Here is a 10,299-nt window from a genome sequence, read left to right as displayed (position 1 = left end):
TTTAGCACTTTTCAATCATGTGGTGGTGAAACAAAAATTGTTCTGTTAACACCGTGGATGTACTGAATGAAAAAAATAATATCTAACATTGTCTTATGTATCAAAAATAATTTTCAACTACACAGTATTATACACATTTTAAAGAAATGAATCCTTTGGTTGAAACACAGGGCAATGTCTATCATCAGGGCTTAACTTGGGCAAGTTACAAGTATTTTGTCAGAAGCCGGCCAACACACATTTTGCATTGAAACCTTTAAATTCTTATGCTATTGTAATTGGTTTCTCATAATAATCTGTTTCCTCATAATGAGATAATAAGAATGGCATTACAACTATACCTTTACTCTGGTTTGTAAAATGCAAACGCACTGGGGCTGATAACAGCACAGATTTTATACCTGGTTTTGCAGAAGCAGCCATGTGAGCTGAGAATGTTAAAGGGGTCATTGAAACTACCCACTTTACAATATGCCACATTGCCATTTGTGTGTCAAGCATGAGCCTTTTTATTGGCTCAAATTGGTGATGTTATTTTCATTAACACTTTTTTGTCTGTAGTGACTGTGTGTACATACCTGCAGTATGTACACTGTGTGGCTGTAGTACGTGCTTGACCTTTGCCAGTGGGACAGAAAATGCAGTGGAAGAGTGATACCACTGTGCGGTCTCTCTAATCTGCTCACTTAGCCCTGGCTTTGGGGCTCACTTCGCTCCACTTCATCTGAAGCTTTCACATCACTAACGGTATTTTCACATACTGCAGCTTGTCTGCATTGCCTTTTTTTCCCATTCTCCTTCTTTCTCTCAATCACTCTTACTTTTGTCTTCTTTTTTCTTATTGGACCTTTAAGTCCTTGACTTTACTTCAACTATCTTGTCTAAGTGCAATCTTGGTAGGCGGTGTGGCAACCACTGTTATACTGTATATGACATTCTCATTCTCTCTTCCACTATCGTGTCTCTGTACTTAGTTTTAAAGTAGCATACACACAGGGGCACTACAGCAGTCCAGATGAAGTGCAAACCTTGACTCACAAAGAGGGGATATACGGAGTACAGTATACTTGGTCTCTCTCTCTGCTTACCTTTATCCCCATCTTTGTCAGCACTAATGTAATCCAGTTGATGGTAGACATATAGACTATCAATGAGTCCTCAAAAGGCTAAAGTACTGCCTTTCAGTTATTGTACTCATCACTAGACGAATACAAAGAGTAATACAAATAAGACAGAACAGCATCAGTGAGAACAATATTAAGTTTGTTATGTTTGTTCTGAAGTAGTTTTGAAGTTTAATGGGTCTTTAAAGGATAATGGCAAGGACAATAAATAATATGCCATTTAATTATTAACAACTCCTTAACTCACCATTTGTGAATGCAAGAGTAATGTCTGCTTCTGTTGTAAGATATATGAGATTATGTGTATTTTTCCCTTATTATTTTCCAGTATTTTTGGAAGCTTGATATTAAACTTTCGTGGATTTTGTCCTGTGAGTTGACAAGATCAGACTTACAGATAAATAGACAACATGTGGAACTTTTATCATTATGGAGGGACTTCCACAAATGCTCATCAGATAATTATATAAAAATAAATAGATATGGTGATAAATAATATCACTAATTGTGCACATTTTCTATTTATACATTGAAACCAACAATTAAAATGGAGAGTTTTCTTCAGCATCTAAAATATAATTTTAAATATTCTGTTGGGCTTTCCTTTTAATAATATCAGCAAAGTAACATGGAAAAATTTAGTAGGGTAAACTACAATACAATACAGGGTGTTGGTCCTACCGTATCTAAAAAAAACACAGTAATTTGCTGTATTTCTCTCCTACTCATCCTTGCCTCTGTCGTCTTCCTTCCAGCCCCATCCAGACTTTCCTCTTTTCTTTCTCTGTCGCACCTTCTCAAGCTGTCGACACGCTGGTTCGGAGGGTTTCCTTCAGGAAGGAGAGGTCCATGTTCCAACCACAGCCTGATAGAGGGAGCCCGATAACCCCTGAGACAAGTACTATACTGCCAGCTGACATGAAGCAGATGTCCTCCTGACCCCTTTCTCTTTGGGAACAGGACACCAAATGAAAATACAGGGGGTACTTGAATATCAGCAGCGCTATTGTGAGGGTGTGAACTTATTGTTGCACAAATTATGAGAATAACATAGAGTAAAGATGACTGAATCCATAAGTAATCAGAAAAACAAAAAAATATTGTTGCATGAGTAAACGTGTTCCAAAGTGTTCCTCGTAAAGAGTGGGCAGTTTAGACAAATTCAGCATCCCTGACTGTTAATGTCGCGTGCAGTTTTTGTGTCATACAGAGACCTTAGGAAATTATGTAATGTACATCCCCAAGCCGGTCACACACATACAGGCCCACACATGCACACTGGTCACCCACTTGGAGTGGAAGTTGGAGCTGAGCATGCACAGAGACCTTAGAGTGCTGTGACCTCATTACTATTCAGAACCAACGGTGAGAAGACAAGTAGTGCTGCTTTCCCAGTACAGCTCACCTCCCGTGCTAGTAAATGATGTGCACGAGAGTGTGGGTGTATAGGGTGGGCAGCAGCTTCCCCTGAACTCCACTCCTTGCCACTACTACACAGACACACACACATACTCACTTCCTCCTGGGAGATATGTGGGCCTCTGCTTTCTGTCAGGGTGTCTTCAGCTGCAGATCCCTGGGGCCTCTCACTTGGTGGGAATCTGGTCTTCTCACTCCACAGCCAACCTCCCCCTCCTCCTCCCTACAGATGAGAAGGAAAACAAGACCTGAGGAAAGCACTGCAGCTCGTCCTCTCCTATCGTCCCCTGTATTTTCTTTGCTATCTCAATACTTTGCCCTCGTCCCCTTCACTTCTTCTCTTTCGTCTGTGATCGATAACGTTAATTGGCTCACCGAGTCAGTGGTACATTGATTGTGGTCACTAATAAAAGGGCTATTGATTGGCACTTTGTTTAACACTGGCCCATGCAATGAGAGCTGCCCTCTAATGTTATCCTGACAGCAACCTTTTCCTGTTTGCCAGTCTTTTAATGTAATAAATTATGTCACTCAATTAAGGAGACTTTTTCTCTCTCGCATTTTTTTTGTGCCCTAACAGTATGAGGACAGTTTGTGGCTCCTGAAAAGCAGAGAGACAACGCGCCTGAGAGCTTGAGCAACAACTTGCCATCATGGGTATTAAACTTTGTCCTTTGTAATATAAAAGCCACAGATGGTTAACATACTCCTATACCGCTGATACCTGAATTTCATTCTTGTATAACAAGTACATAATAGAGTGAATTTTTATAAAGCAGGATTATTTTACATTGCACTTTGTTTATTCAACAGCCGAGAGACATTAAAACAAAATGATGTATTGTGGTTTTAGAGATAGTTTTGTATCATTTCCTGTTATTATTGGAAAAACACAATGCATACCAGAAGAACGTCTGTTTTCTAAGCGCAGTACATTTTTGTACAGAAGGCATACTTGCACTGAATAAATGGGGGAAGTTAGGTATACCACAAGAAAATCAGAGCAGGACTTTGGCCAAATTACAAATTAGCTCTTTTTATACAGTAGAACTAGTATTTACTGAAGGAGTTAAATAAACAAGATAAAACAGAACTGTAAGAAATAGTAACATACAAAAATGCAGAGTTGTCTAAAGTTTGAGGCCACACTTAAAATCTGTCCTATTTTTGGAAATATTTGGACAAAGATCAATAAAACTTACAACACCCAAGATTAAGAAGAAATATTTCTGATAAATTTCGGTTTGATACTTTATAGCCATGCAGGCAAATTAAAAAAAGCTGTGACATTATGTAAACTTTTTTCTCCAAAAGAGTAGTTGAATACTCTGAAGCAGCATTCGAATGGCATTTTTATCTACTAAACAAACGCTAACTCAAGTAATTGAAAAGAAAGAAACACCACATCATAACAATTAAACATCAAAATTCAGAACAGACACAGCTTTGTCTAACTACGGTATAAACTCTAGTTATTCACATCATAGTGGCATGAAAAAAAAAAACTCTATATAAGAAGCTTCATAAAGGCAGCGAAGGACACCACAGTGTATCAAACTCACAGTGAAACTAGAATGACATCTACACCAAATCTACTTCACCTGCCCCAAAAAGAAGAAGCACTCCATTTTGCAAACACTTTCTAAACCCTTTATTCTGTATCTTTGTGGAGGCATATGTTTTTCTATCTTTTGTTGCCTAAATTTACTACATATTGTGTATAATTCTTAGTACATTAACTGACTGAAATGTTGCAACCAAGAAGAACATTGTTCTACATTTGCTTATCCAGATCCTTTAGAATTTTACAAAGTGATTTTCACCTTAAACTTTTAGGAGAAATGCTCTCCTCCTGTTGGGACATGCAGATTGACAGGAAACAACCTACACAATATTCTCAACATGAACTCAATACCCAGTTTTATTGCAATTAGCTGCATGTGGTTCTTTACAGAGCCTGAGAGCGTTAGTGAGTCAAAGGCAGGTCTCCTGAGTAAGAAGATGAAAACTGGAAATGGGGTGTAAGTACCTCCATGAGAGATTTAATTATCGCCATTAAATATTCAATGATCAATAGAATTTGTTTTAGCCGATCAATAGGTTGCAAGGCCTGAGAAGGACAATGTGCATAAGTTACTATTTGCATTTCAAAGCAGCTTGTGTCACATGGCCCCATTGGAAATCCATACCATTTTGTTAGGCAGTATTTCATATTTAGCTGCTTTATCCCCTTATCACTGACTGCTATTGATTCCCTTCCCTTTATTTACTGCCTGCAAACTGCCTTAGGTTTAAAATGTCAAAATGTTTTTAGGGAATCTGATATACCTCCATCAACCTTCCTCAACTCATATCTAGCTCTGTATTTTGCTCCCCCTCCGTCTCTCTTTTTAATTCCCCTGCTGCTCTTTCCTCTCTCTTCCTACTTCGCTCTCACTACTCCTCAGTAGAGTTGAAAATTAAACCTTGTCATCTTCCCACCCACTGTACAGATCTCTGCTCATTCGGGTGTGAATCTGCACATTATTCAAATAAATATCTCAGAAGTGTCAGGGGAATACTCTGAGCCACTTCAAAGACTCTCCCCCACCCCCCAGCTCTTTCAATGTTGCTTGTTCCCGCTGGAGTCCTATTTTGTTTACCTGAACTGGCTTTAATGGCTTGTTTTTCCCAGTGCCTATCAGTAGTTCAAGAGCAACATTTAGCCAAGTTCAAGTGCATGCATGTTCAGAACTCGCCTAAGCTTTGATTGTTCTGCAACACTGAGCGTCATGTAATTTATTTTTGGCCCCAAACATTGTTATTCATTGACTTCCTTGCACTGTTTCACCTGTTTTTTTCTCCTTTTTTAAATTCTATGTTTCCCCTTTCTTTGCTTTGTGACTCTTACTGCAGAGGAAAACAACAGTTTGCTTGGCTTTTCTTCTCCCCAACCAGGTAGTTTCACCTGGTGGTGTATTGTTAAAAATTGTCTAGAAGGCACAAGGTATGACAATACAGGCCGTAAAGAATTAAATAGAGTTCACTGGAGGCCAAGCATACAAAACACCCCTCGCAGGATGATGCCTTAAACTGCTTTGTTAAAATATACTGACTTCTATCTATTACTAGCTATAAAACACTGGTTAAAATATAGTTTTTTTGTTGTTGCGCTACATAGGACATTATTTCTATCTCTGAGCAGGCCTATCTATCACAGCAACCCTCAACCAGGAGACCGCAGAGGTCAGGGAGTTAACCTTCAGAGACCTGAGGGCAGCATGAAGCACCATCAGTGCCATCAGGATACATGGCCTCAGCACTGCTGCGCAGCTGGGGGAAGGAAAATCTGGATGAAGTGAATGGATGTGTACGTGCGCAAGTATTTGCTTCACATCTGCAGGTGCCTCTGTGCATCTGTCTTGCTTGTGTAAATAACAGGGTCATGAATGATGGTAAAGTTGCTTGTAATAACCTCAAAGGCAGAAAGAGACATGCTGATTGGAGTATAATGTATGAGTATGTAAAAAAAAACTTTTCACTGATATGAGCTGCCACTATGTGATTTATAACCTTTTGGAATTGCTTCAAATCTTCTTAAAACATAAAAGACATATGGATATGAATATGAATATAAAAACACATATCTTGAAATGTTATAAGTTTCCCAGTGAAATCCCTTCATTTGTAAATGCCTGCAGGACTAAAACCAAATGTTTGTTCGCTATTTTACAGCAGAAATTCAGCTTCAGCTTATCATTTGTTGAGAAACCACCATGATAATGATAGGTAATCCTAGCATACCATAAAAATGCTGAACTTTATTCACTATAGTTATTCACCAATTGGGCAATTATGCAACCTGAGTTTTTCTATCTTTTGTTGTTTATGTTGTTGTTGTTACTGAAATAATGGGAAAAATTACGCCGAGGACTAATGCTTTCTTCCATTGAGTTTAGGCCCTGCAGTCAAAGGTTCCTGTTGGGGTAACACTTCAGCGCATGTGCGACATTTGGCATTTGCGTGGGAGGAGTGAAAAGTGGCAGTGACAGCAACAGTAGGTCGCAAATTTATTCGTCATAAAACATCCCCCTGTTTTAAAATTTACATCCACTGCTATTAATGGAGCTATTTACAATGGTGCCTCACCAATAAAACTCAGCTAATTGCTGGCTACAGTGCCAGGTGTTTGAACCAAGCTTGCTAGCTTTAGCATTAGGAAGACCTCAGCAGACTGTAGATACTGAACAGGGAGAAAAAGGGAGCCACTGGAGTTTGCTTTGTTTGTTTTTAGTCTTCGTAATCTATTTATCCACTCTTATCGGTTCTCTTTTTGGTTTAGGTATCTTATTCCATCTCTTTAAATTTTACTGATCTGGACAACCACTCCTCCAAAACGCAGGCCTTCAATTTGATTATACATGGTGAAAGACATCACTCACCACTGGCCCGGAGACTTCAGCTTGTATGTTTAAATTGCTCCCAGCAGAATCCTTAATCCGGGCGGAAATCAATACGGCTTTTACTGTCACATCGGAGGGGCGGGGACCATGTATTGATGTTCAGATGTCATTTCGAGGGTGGTGGATTTGATGTTTCAGTCCTCTCCTCAGCGTGGAGATGGCACGATAGATCAACTGATGGTGTCTAGCTTTCTCCAGGGTTTTACTGGAGCTCGGGGTTTGGAGTGAAATGTGCAGTTAAATCAAAACGTGCTGAGATTACAAAGAAAACCAGAGGAAAGGGTTTACGGAAAGATTCAATTGATTTTTTGAACGGTTTGAATTAAAATCTGATATCTTAATTGGGTTATTGTAACTGTAAGCCCCTCGCCTTAGCAGGATAGAAACTGCTGTCTTAATAGACTGGTTCTGCGAAATTATGTTTTCTTTCTATAGTGTGTCTTTAAAAATACTTTGAAATTATGGAGATGTTTGGAGAATGCGTGACATTTTTGATGTCAGGTGATAGGCAATTCTTAATTTGGACTTTTAGGCACCCATTTCATATTGACACTACCTATGTATACCAAATTTTTCCAGTGACATACTTAAAATTTATTGTCACAAATATTCAGTGGTAATCAGTACACACTTTGTCTCAAGTGTGTGTATAGAGATACATTGTCTCAACTTTAAGTTCGTAACAGTCTGTATGTTATCATTGCCGCATAACGAATGGAATGACGAAGGAGATCCCATGGACCATTGTGCTGGAAACAGATGCTGACTGTAGTTTGGTCAAATTCAAAAACTCTTAACTTTTAATCTTGGTTATCAAAACCCCATTCTCTGTCATTCCTCCACAGCAGATTCTGATCAGAGTTGCCAAAAAAAGTATGACATAAAACATGTGTTTGAAACAATCACCGTCACTTCGCAAGTGACATTGAGGCTGTTTTTTCTTCATTATCAGCAGATTCAGCCTTTTATTATTTTGAACAGTTGCCTGCTTCATCAAACACACTAGATAATGAGATTGCTCTTTTGTTTTATTTCACACCACATCAACTCCCCTTCAGTCTTTCTCTTGCATTCATATTTATAGATTTATCTTTTTCCCTAACTGTCAGTCTCCATCGCTCTCTGTCCCTATCCTACAGTTTCTCTCCAAGGAGTCTTGCCTCCTCTCTGACAGCTTGTGGGCCCTAGAGTCACATTTCAGGCCTGGCTGCTACTTAAAGGCCCATAATCTGCTTGGCGAATGGCTACAGTGTGGCGGCCTGAACGGAAGCAAATTATTCGCTTAAAGGACTCCTGCTGCTGTGGGACCCGGGGCTAGTGGCTGGTGCCGTTAACGTTAACACACACACACAGTGTGTAAGCCATCATTATTTATTTAGCCCGTTAAGTGTTTAAAGTGGAAAGGGTCCGTCGGGACGTAGCATGGTTGATGAAATTATTCCACGTATATATGGTTAAACCCTTCAGGGAGAGAGAAACATAGAAACATCGGGAGATGGAAAATGAAGACTTCCCTCCATTTCAGACGCAAGGTCAGATCATAGGAGTGTTCAGGGCTGACATGGTGATATTACAGAACTCACAACATGGAAGGAATTCCCTGTGATCTATGAACAGTGTAGGTTTCCTGAGACTGTATATGTCTATTAAACATAAATAATAACAACAACAATGATAATAATTTGATAGACTGTAACCAGTTGGCAGTTACACATGCACTGTCACAGTGCGCTCCGATTGATCTTTAAGCATGTGTGCTGTGTGTCTTCATCCAGGCACATATGCTTGATCACTGTAATTGACAGAGGGGACATCATATTTGTTTTCGCTATGTATTTGTGGAATAAGGATTCCCAACATAAATAAGTAATCATTGCATGGTGGCCCTCCATGCACGTTGGGCCAGTAGCACTTGCCCTCCAGTAATGACACCATTAGGTTACAGGACTGAAGTAAGCAGTTGAGAGTTTACCTCTGGGAATCTATTCTCTGTTTCCATCCTGCCGTACCTAATCGTGACATTTACTGGAGGGTTTACACCTCTATTTGCAGCACTGGTGTAACAGCAGCAACAGAAATGCAACTTTTTCCTTTTTTTCTTTGCTCGCTGCAGTAATCGCAGAACAAATGGAAGAAACACAGTTTTGTACAGTGATAAACATGCCATACAATTAACCGATGCCAATGCTTATTGACCCGCCCAACCCCCTCCAGACAATTGAAAGCTGCTAATACAATGAGAATTTTGGTAAATATTGGGAAAATGAGCATTTTTCATAATAATAAAGATAAAACTCTGTAAGAACAACCACTTAAATATTATTAACTACAGTGATGGAAAGTAGAGACAGATACGGGAATGAAGGGGAGGGGTTGGTGGTTGAACAGATTGAATGGCTAATGAAATGGGTACCTCCAGGCCTGAATAAATTCTCTGGTCTGGCGATCCCCCAGGATGCTGGCCTCCTAGGGAGATTAATGACCACTGGGCCATAGTATAATGAAGTAGTTTGCCTTGGCAATGTGCTTGTGAATTCATCACGGTGTCCACAAGTGGGCTGGCCAAGCACAACATCTATATAAATCCCCCTCACTCTTCTCTCCCGCTGGTGCTGATTTATGGTTCCACCACCCCCAAATGGTTTGCCCCCTCTCACCAGACCCCGCCCTGGCTGACCATCACTATCCTACTGAAATCCAGGTCACTGCACTGATGGGGAAGAAATGGGAGGCTAATCAGATAATGGGAGGTGAAAATGGGCGAGAGTGAGTTGGAATCTCCAATTTCTCAAGCTCTGCCCATCTCAGCTTTTCATTCTCTTTCACCTGCACACACATCTTGTTGATCCTTTGATCCTTTCTATTTTTGATGTCTCTAAAGATACTAGTTTACATCATATTTTACTGGTAGTGCATGTAAGCTGTCTGTATCCTGTGAAGCGATTTAAATATTTTGGGTCATTTTAGAATTATTCCTTTGGTATTCGGTAACCTACATTGATAGTTCATGCATTTAATAATCTTTATTTCTTTAGACTGGGTTTCATTTTGTCAGAATATAATGGGAAGCTGGTCATTTGTGCAAGAAAAAATGTGGACAAAAAGTTGATAACAGAGAGACATGGTCAGTTGCTGGCAGTGATGCTGTTGCTGTTCATGAAGGTTTTGCGGGTTGGAAGGTGGCGCTTGATAATGTCTATATCACTGCATTAGTCTCTGCCCCTGATTGGAATGATGGTCTCAGTGATTAAAAATTGGTATTATTTTGGGAATTTGGGAATATGTACAAAACAGTTGGCAACAATTCCAGTGGC

The 10,299-nt window shown here is 39.7% G+C and overlaps 1 long non-coding RNA gene across 1 annotated transcript; it reads right to left on the bottom strand.

The window, feature by feature from the left end:
- Positions 1–361: 361 nt before the first annotated feature.
- On the bottom strand, positions 362–7,331 carry LOC102313800. Its single transcript, XR_315236.3, has 3 exons — positions 6,965–7,331; positions 2,641–2,766; positions 362–2,072 (listed from the first exon to the last, which is right to left on the bottom strand). It is a non-coding gene; the product is annotated as an uncharacterized LOC102313800 (long non-coding RNA).
- Positions 7,332–10,299: the final 2,968 nt, after the last annotated feature.

Source organism: Haplochromis burtoni, unplaced genomic scaffold, assembly GCF_018398535.1.
Source record: "Haplochromis burtoni strain Fernald_Lab_line unplaced genomic scaffold, NCSU_Asbu1 Contig_2, whole genome shotgun sequence".
Taxonomy (NCBI): domain Eukaryota; kingdom Metazoa; phylum Chordata; class Actinopteri; order Cichliformes; family Cichlidae; genus Haplochromis; species Haplochromis burtoni.
This window is presented reverse-complemented; position numbering and strand designations above follow the sequence as displayed.